Source organism: Mus caroli, chromosome 1 (genome assembly GCF_900094665.2).
Source record: "Mus caroli chromosome 1, CAROLI_EIJ_v1.1, whole genome shotgun sequence".
NCBI classification, from domain to species: domain Eukaryota; kingdom Metazoa; phylum Chordata; class Mammalia; order Rodentia; family Muridae; genus Mus; species Mus caroli.
The window spans coordinates 155,561,340-155,569,986 of record NC_034570.1 but is presented as its reverse complement, the minus strand read 5'-3'; the positions used below and the strand labels follow the sequence as shown (position 1 = coordinate 155,569,986).

Genomic DNA, 8,647 nt, shown 5'->3' with positions numbered 1-8,647 from the left:
GAAGAAGAATGGGGAATATTCCGGGCCTTAGTTCATGACTTTCAACTCCTACCCCAACCGAGGTCATTGCTGGAGTCAGCGGGCACAGGCACCACCCCCTCATTCATCTCTCCCGCTCTTACCCACCACTGGCTGCGCTCATCACTTCATCACTGTAGGAGCGCGCTTTCCAGATCTGAGTGTTTCACACATCGCCATCAGCCTACACTGACTGAGCAGTCGTCAGGTTGCCAGTGAGGTAGCCCAAAGCTCCATCCCAGCGGAGGCCCAGTGGTCCCACCACTACCCCATCAGCTGAGCTCTCTCCACGCTAAACCTGTGGGTGCCAACTGCAGCATTGCTGGGTCTCCACATAACATGTGACTAATTGAGGTTCTTTTAAAAGTCACTTCAGATCTCTGGAAACAATAACACCTCAGCTGCGTGGTGTCCTGGGAGGCCATATTTATTGCTCCAGTTGGGCTTGCCAGGCTAGAGCTCTGGGCCACTAATTGGTGGGAATGACTAAGGCAGGCTATCCTCATGTGACTATTATTTGAAAGGCTGCTCCATTGTCATGTTCCCATGGCTGTATTGTACCCAGGTCCCCAGTGACTCTGTGACATCATTAGACAACATTAAGGTCTTAAAACATTAGCATCTCTGCCAGGAGGTAGTTTAATAAGTTTTAAGAAGTGGCCATAGCTTCTTCTGACAGCGCTTTGAGTGAAGGCCTTGTCCCCAGTTGCTGTAAACCATTTCTATGTGCCAATGGATGCGTTGTCTACATGTATTAAAATATGAAAGCCCATCTTCATCTTTCCTAGACCTCCCAGCCTAGAGCGAACAGAACGTACAGTCCAGAGACGCCAAAGGGCAAGGGACCAATCACCTTCATTCTTGTTTCATTCACTTTGCCCTAGTGGCTCCCATCCTTCACATAGCCCTACGGTGTGTAGCAGCTGAGCTGGAGGTCTCATCAGCGTGGTGGGACACTTGGCTCGGAAGCTGAGGAAATTCACATGTGCAGTTAATCCTTCTGCATGTAGGATCTCCTTACAGTTAGCTAGCCAGCCAGAGCCACTGCCTTTCGGAGCTTTTCTCTGAACACTCAAGGGCTAATTTGTGCTTGGGAAGAACAATAATACCATTTCTTGAAATCGGTTTAATAAGATGGTATCTGATATGTTAGGTGCACTTTGGAGCCTGCCTCCCATTTTCTTACTCACGTGTTTTGACCCAGATAAAACAAAACCTGTACCACATCAAGTTTTCAGTCCTGTTGTGTAAAATTTGAGGAGATGAAACCCCACCTGGGTAGAAAGAATCACACAATCTTCTAGCTACAGAGTAGATCTGACTCTTCCCTAGTCTGCTTTATTCTCTTCTCTACGCTAGCCCAAAGCCCTGTTACTCCTTTCCTGGCTTTTATTTGGGCTGGTGAGAGCCTTACCAACTTTTCTCTCCCTGTGAACCTGTGGTCCACATAACCCTGCGTCCCATGTTGGATGCAGTTGCTATGGAGACTACTAATTTCCTTCCCACCATTCCGTGGGCACCGCTTGAACTCGGAGGGAGTTGTGGAGAGGCAGGACGTGAGAGGGATTTGTTTCCATCACCTGAGCTATTGACTAGAAGTCTCAGTAAAATCTCTTTTACAAAATACATGGTGTGTCACCTTGAGAGAGGGAACCCCTTTTGATGAATTGCCTCTAGAAGAGTGGCCTGTAGGCAGTTCTGTCGGGTCATTTTCTCAGTTGATGATTGTGGGAGGGCCTGGCCCACTGAGGGAGGTGATCTTGAGATGCACAAGAAAACAGGCCGAGGAAGCCACGGAGGGCAAGCTAGTCAGTAACTTTCCATTAGTACATAAATAACCTTATCAACTTCTAGTTTACAAGCTACAAAGCTTACCTTTTTAAAGTGTTTAAGTTACTGATGTTTAAATTTTTTATTACACATATTATTTACTTATGAGTGTTGGGGGGCATATGCCATGCCCTATGTGTGGCCAGGGGACTAATTTTGGGAATTTATTCCCTTTAAGTCACCCCTGAGTAGGTGGTCCTGGGTTGTATGAGAAAGCAGGCGGAGCAAGCCATAGAGAACAGGTGAGAAGACAGGACCCCCACATGGTTTCTGATTCCGGTCCTGCTTTCACACTCCTGCTTTGAGTTCCTGCCCTGACTTTCTTCAGTGATGGACTATTATCTAGGTGTTATAAGATGAAGCAAAGCCTTTTCTCTCCCAGGTTTCTTGGAGTCATGGTGTTTATCACAGCAACAGAGGGGAATGAGGTAAGCAGAAAGAAGGTCATATCATTGTTCTAATTTAAACCTTAGGCCACTGGGACCGTCAACACCCACCTGTTCAGGTTCCTAGAAAACCGTGGAATTCCTCCTTCCTCTTGTGAGTTACTGCTGAGGCCCTGGACGCTCCGTCCAAGAAGCATAACTAGCAGTTTTTAGCCCATGCTGGAAGAGGTAAAGCTCTGAGAATCACCTCTTTCAGTTACTGGTGCAGCCAATATCCCAGTGGCTGCATGAGTCCACGTTGGGTTCATACGAGTCTCTGAACTCCACAGTAGGCTAGACCTGCCCACACCAGTCATTAATTAAGAAAATGCTCCCACAGACATGAGAACAGGCTGGTCTGGTGGGTGAGATGATCTTTCCGAAGTGATTTTAGTTTGTGTCATGTTGACAAAAACTAGCCAGCTCACACAACACACTTGCTGCAGCCCAGCCTACACAGTGCTTGCTTGTATTTTATGCTATTTAAGAATGACTCTCTGGTCCTTTTGGGAATGGGACATTAGATGGGTAAGATGTAGCTGCTAGAGTTTCCCAGTATCAGGGCAGACCCACAAGGATTCACCATTGGAGGAGTCAGATTTAAATAAGGGTTACAAGATTAGGTTTTAGTTGTGCCCAAAGACTGAGTTACCATTGTTTCAGGGGGGTGGGGGGAGGAAGAACGACTCTCTGAAATGCCTTGACGTTGGACTACTGAGTTGAATTGCTAATGTTTATTGAGCACTTACTCTGTGACACTACTGTGTTAAGTACTTTGCATGCATTATCAAACTAAATACGTTTGAAAGGTACTTAGCATTTTAAATGGATCTATTAATTTCTAATTTGCAAAGCAGAAACTTTATGAATTTAAAGCATTTAAGTTAGTGATATTTAATTTTTAAATTATGTTTATTTATATGTATGTATGTATGTATGTATGTATGTATGTGGTGGTGGTGGGGGTCAGCAGACTTGCCACCAAGCACCTTCACTTACCCAGCCATCTTGCTGGCTTCAGTTTATAGGTTTTTAAAGCATATTTACAGAGTTGAACAAGCACCATTTAATTATAAGTCATTTTCATCAGCCTATAAAGATAACTTTCTTGTATTGGTTGTCATCCCTGCTCCCTTCCGGTTTCTCTACAACTCCCAGCCCCAGGCAGCCATGGGTGTACTTCCTCTATAGACTTCCCCATCCTGGATGCTTCATGGACACGGATTCACGTGACTCTGGTGACTTTCCTGGGGAACCTCTTTTACTCAGTGTGTAACCTTAGAGGTTCATTGATGCTGGACACACCAACATGCATGTTCATTGATATAGAACACACCAGCATCCCCTGATGCAGGACATACCAGCATCCCGGTTCATTGATGCAGGGCACTGCAGCATGCCTGTTCCTTTCTGTGCAGACGATATTCGGTCCTATAAACTTGCACTGTGTTCACACTATTGGTTACTCGGTTAGTGAGCATCTGGTCTGGTGTCGCTTTTTTAATATCTGTGTGTAAGTTCCTTTGTGGCCTACAGGCTGCCAGCTCACTCTCCATTGTACAGATGAGGAGGGAGAGTCAGAAAGCTGGGCTTCCTGAAGCCATACAGCTACTAGGAAGCTAGACTCAGGTCTCTGATGACAGAATTACACATCCCTGCACACAACTCGGTGTCATTGCTGTACTGGGAGGGGACCCAAGCAGGGGTGGTCACATGACTCTGGAGGTACTTCCCTTAGCTTCTCGCCATGTCAACTCGGGTCTCTAGGGACACTCTAATAAACCAAAGGGCCGGCTCCTGGGAATACACTTGTTAGAGGAAGCAGGGGAGTGGGAGGCAGAGAGATGGCCGTCTGAGCAGAGCCTCAGGGGTTGTAGATATAAGGGGCCTGGTGGCAGATGGCTGGTTCCAGGAAGGACTTACATGGCAGGAAAAAACTGCCGCTGGGAGTCTCCTAGAATCCCTTTGGGGCAGGTTCTGGTAAAAAACTGACTTTCCTGGAACCGTAGACTATGGGTTTTGAATTCTTTATAATTTGGATTATTAATGGAAATGTGATCTCAGAGCCTGCTTAGTGAAGCTTGCAAATATTAATTATAAGTAGAAAAGAGGTGACTGATTTTGGGATAGATTATAAAAACGAGCTCTTGTCACTTAGCAAAAACTGTGTTGCCGGCAAAACATTCAGAGCGCTTTAAGAACTCATTTTATAGTTAAAGGGTTTAAGTGGGAGCAAAGCTTTGCATTTGTCCTGAGGAGACTTTGGATGCGGAGGCCAGTGCCACGTGAGGTCACTGTTTGGTGAGGCAGCCTTCAGGGTGGTAGGGAACAAGATAATACTTGTCTTTCTAGAGGTGGTGGTGCACACCTTTAGTCCCAGCACACAGGAGGCAGAGGCAGGAGGATTTCTGTGATTTCGAGGCCAGCCTGGTTTTCAGAGCGAGTTCTAGGAGTCAGGGCTACACAGAGAAACCCTGTCTGGAAAACCAAAAGAAAACAAACCAGAAAAGTAGAGGAGAGGAAAAGGAGTAGAGAAAGCTACCAGACGCCTTATGTTCTTACTGTTGCAGCTCCAGAAGCCGTCTGTAGGTGGGGCTGTTGCTCAACACATCTGTTTTTGGAAGGAGACAGACTCAGCCACTGCAGCTGTTGTAGTGCAGTCAACCCTGTATGTTTATCTCAGTTTTATTGGAAGCACCCCCAAACCCTTGTTTGCACCCTGAGCCCTAGGATCATTTACCTGTGTCCTTAAGAAGGTCTTTTTGTCAAGTTGTAAAACCCCAGGCTTACAGCATGACCCACAAAGGACGAGATGTCGCATAACGGATCAAAATTTAGATTTGCTGAGTCATGCAAGTTACAGCACTGGAGCTTATCCAGTAAGACCTGGCCTTCCAAAAGGGTGCTGGGCTTTATGCTGAACATTGACAAACACAGGCGCGCATACACACACACACACACACACACACACACACGCTACACACGTGTGCACCCACGCACATGCATGCGTGATTAAGAGGCCCCTCAGCTGTGACATAAACCCACTGCAGATATAGCATTTACCTGGTCCGCTCTGCAACACCCTTATGGGATTTTGAAGGCAGGAGAACTGATGAGAATATGGGGTATGAGCTGCCTAGTCTGACAAGGAAGTCCTTTGCTTCTGACCCAGGAAGTAGGCAAGTGTGTGTGTGTGTGTGTGTGTGTGTGTGTTTCTGTGTGTTTGTGTATGTCCAACATCAATGAAGCTATGAAAGAAGAACTCATTATTTTGGAAGGATGACAAAAATCTTCGGTCATTTCCAGTTCTCTCCTCCTCTTCCTCCTCTTTAATTAAAAAAAAAAAATCAATTCAATGGTGCATATATGTGAAGTTGTCTTTGTGCGGGCTGTAGATGTAGGGAGATGCCCATGGATGCCAGAAGAGGGCATCATACTCCCGATGTAGGGAGATGCCCATGGATGCCAGAAGAGGGCATCATATTCCCGATGTAGGGAGATGCCCATGGATGCCAGAAGAGGGCATCATACTCCCTGGAGCTGGAGTTACAGGTGGTTGTGAGATACTGGCTACAGATGCTGGCAGCCAAACTCTGGTCCTCTATGTGAGGACCTTCTAAGTACTAAGCCATGACTCCAGCTCCTTCAACAGATACTTTAAAATAGCATACACGTTTATAGACCTCAATATAGCTATCATTATGTAAAAAAAAATAAAATAAAAAATGAGCGTCAATTTTCAAAATAAAAATGGCTTAAGTCAACCTAGGTCCAAATACATTGAACATAAAACATTGGTCCTTGCTAAGGACTCTAGCTGCCCTCACCTAATAAGCTAATATTTAATCATAGTAAAAAGAAAATATCAGCAGCCCAACTTGTCCCAGGTCCTGTGCAGTGTTTTAACACTCTTAAACAGCTTTAAACTAAACAGGTCATAAAGAGTCAAGATAAACCCACATACATATAAGTGGCAGATGACGTGAAAGGTTGTCCCCTCCCGAGCTCACCACACTCATGTGACTGATCACCGTGGGTGGCACCTGACCTTGCAAGGTTGCTCTGACTACTTGGAGTCTCCTTTGCTAATTGTTAGGAGTGGGACAGGGTGTATGTTCCTCACAATTTTAATTATTTTAGAATTCTTCTTTAGGAAGCTTTCCGTTCTGTGGATAAACCTTAGCATATTTATCTTTACCCACCTGGAAAGAGTTGAGCTCCACTTGTTTTCTGTTACAAACGGCTGCCTGGAAGCGAACGTCCTTGTGCTGTCTGCTGCTGATGCCTGTGAGTGTCCACAGGCTGGACACTTCAGAGTAGAAGCCGGCCTTCAGTGTGTGCAGCTTAACCCCTGTACCTGTTGTTACAATGTTTCCTAAATTGATTGCACCTGGTTACAACCCCAGTAGTAAGTAATTTTGGGTCCATGACGTAACATGGCTTTTAATTTTTTCCAATTTTGAATTATGTAAGGTTTTATTCAGTTGTTTTAATTTTTCACATTACCTGAGAGTGAGTATTTTGTTTTAGTTTTATTAGGATCAGAGCTCTCTCTTTTCTGAAAAGTTTCTCATTTTTCTAGGCCCGTGAATTTTTTCTTCACACACTCTGGATGACACTCCTTTGTTGGCTTTAGGGACTCTTGCTTGGAGAGAGCTTTCCTGGAGGGATGGCAGCAGTATGATTGCATGATGTCTTAGCTCTTCAGGCTGTCCCCAAAGACCCAGCAGAAAGGAGAGAAGATTGATTTGGGCTCCTGGTTTTAGAGGAGCTGTCCATGGTTGTTTGGCCCCGTGTGCGAGCCAGCACCCACATGGCTGTCAAGAGGAACCCGGTCTTGTAAACTTTGCTGTCCTAAACCTGTCCCAAGACGTGGACAAGGACTAAACAGTGAGCTGGATGCCAAACAGGAAAAGGCTTCTTGCCTCTTATATTCCCCAGGTTTGGAAGTAGTTCACCCAGATCCAATGGGGAAGGAGGAACGTGGGTGCTACCCTTGGATGGACAGTAGGTAAGGTAAGTTGTGGTTAATACAAAATCACACGCTATGGGAACTATTGTGGCCACTTTGATAAAATACCACCACCACCACCACCACCACCACCACCACCACCACCACCACCACCACTACCACCACCACCATCACCACCACCAAATTAGTCTTTTGTACCAGTCCAGGATTGATTTTACTGTTAACTTCTCAGTTTTGGTTTTCTTGTTCCTTACTTTTGAACCAACTCTCCCCCAAATCTCAATCAAGCTCATAGATGAAACTAAGTCATCCCAGGCTATAAGCAAACAAGGGAGACTTCAGACGTGGGTAGGAAATCTTCCAAGTATTTCTTCCTGTACCAGCTGATGCTTTGCCCTTCCCCAACCTCATGGCTTTAATCGATGCTACGGAGTTTTGAAGGTCCTGATTGGTTTTATAATAGTCCCAATGTGACCTTTTGAAGCACTCTCCTTCACTGGGTGAAGCCCTACGACAGGGTGGGTATCCCCTTCACCGTTGTACTTCCCCAACTAACCTGAACTTCCATGGGATGGCAGAGTCTCATCAGGGTTTTCGTGCTGAACTGTCTTCTCGAGTGATGTCATGTTTCTGTCCTTTAATGAGAATCCGTTCTGCTGACTTCAGCACTATATGCTGAGATTACTTTAAAAGTCATTTGTTGTTTAAAGACTCCTTGTGATTCCTGGAGATAGGGGGGCTGTAAGTGTCTGATGAATTAATAATGTTATGAGTTTAGCATATATATGACTTCTTATGTTTGCAAAGCAGGAGACATAAATGTTTCAGCATAATGGACTTTAAATGTACCAGACTGGAAAATTATCTCCCCAGTTCTGTGTCCCTATGGCTCGATGCTTTTGCTTTTATTTCCATCCATATGCAAATGAAGATCCACCTCACAGCCTCCCGACTTTATCCTCTGTAGACACTGGGAGCCTTGTAAAGGGCTCTGGGATTCCAATAATTTTAAATGTGTGCCGGGCTTATGGGTTTGGAGTCACTCCCCTAAATGCAGACTGTGCACGGTCTGTTATGATTTTAGCCCAATGTGGGACAATGTGTCCTTTGTGGTGTGATGAGTGTGTCTAAAAAGTGAAGAGTGGAAAATAAATGAAGTTCGGAGAAATCAGTAACATGCGAAATGCATTTCAGATGAAAATTTAATGATCATTAAATATATACTTACCATTACTTATGGAAGAGACGCCACCTCTCAACTGTTCCCAGCACACTTCTATGTCTCTCTGCGGCCTCTTATAAAATATTTCCCGTCTGTCTGTTGTGGTTGACTCTGAAGGCTGATGCTAATGAGAAGAGGGAAACAATGTTACAACTGACAGCCACAAACCACCCTCCGGCC

At 45.2% G+C, this 8,647-nt stretch overlaps 1 long non-coding RNA gene across 1 annotated transcript; it reads right to left on the bottom strand.

Moving 5' to 3' along the window:
* Window positions 1-6,860: 6,860 nt before the first annotated feature.
* On the bottom strand, window positions 6,861-8,647 carry LOC110306605. The gene is made up of 3 exons (XR_002379325.1): window positions 8,474-8,647; window positions 7,802-7,969; window positions 6,861-6,982 (listed from the first exon to the last, which is right to left on the bottom strand). It is a non-coding gene; the product is annotated as an uncharacterized LOC110306605 (long non-coding RNA).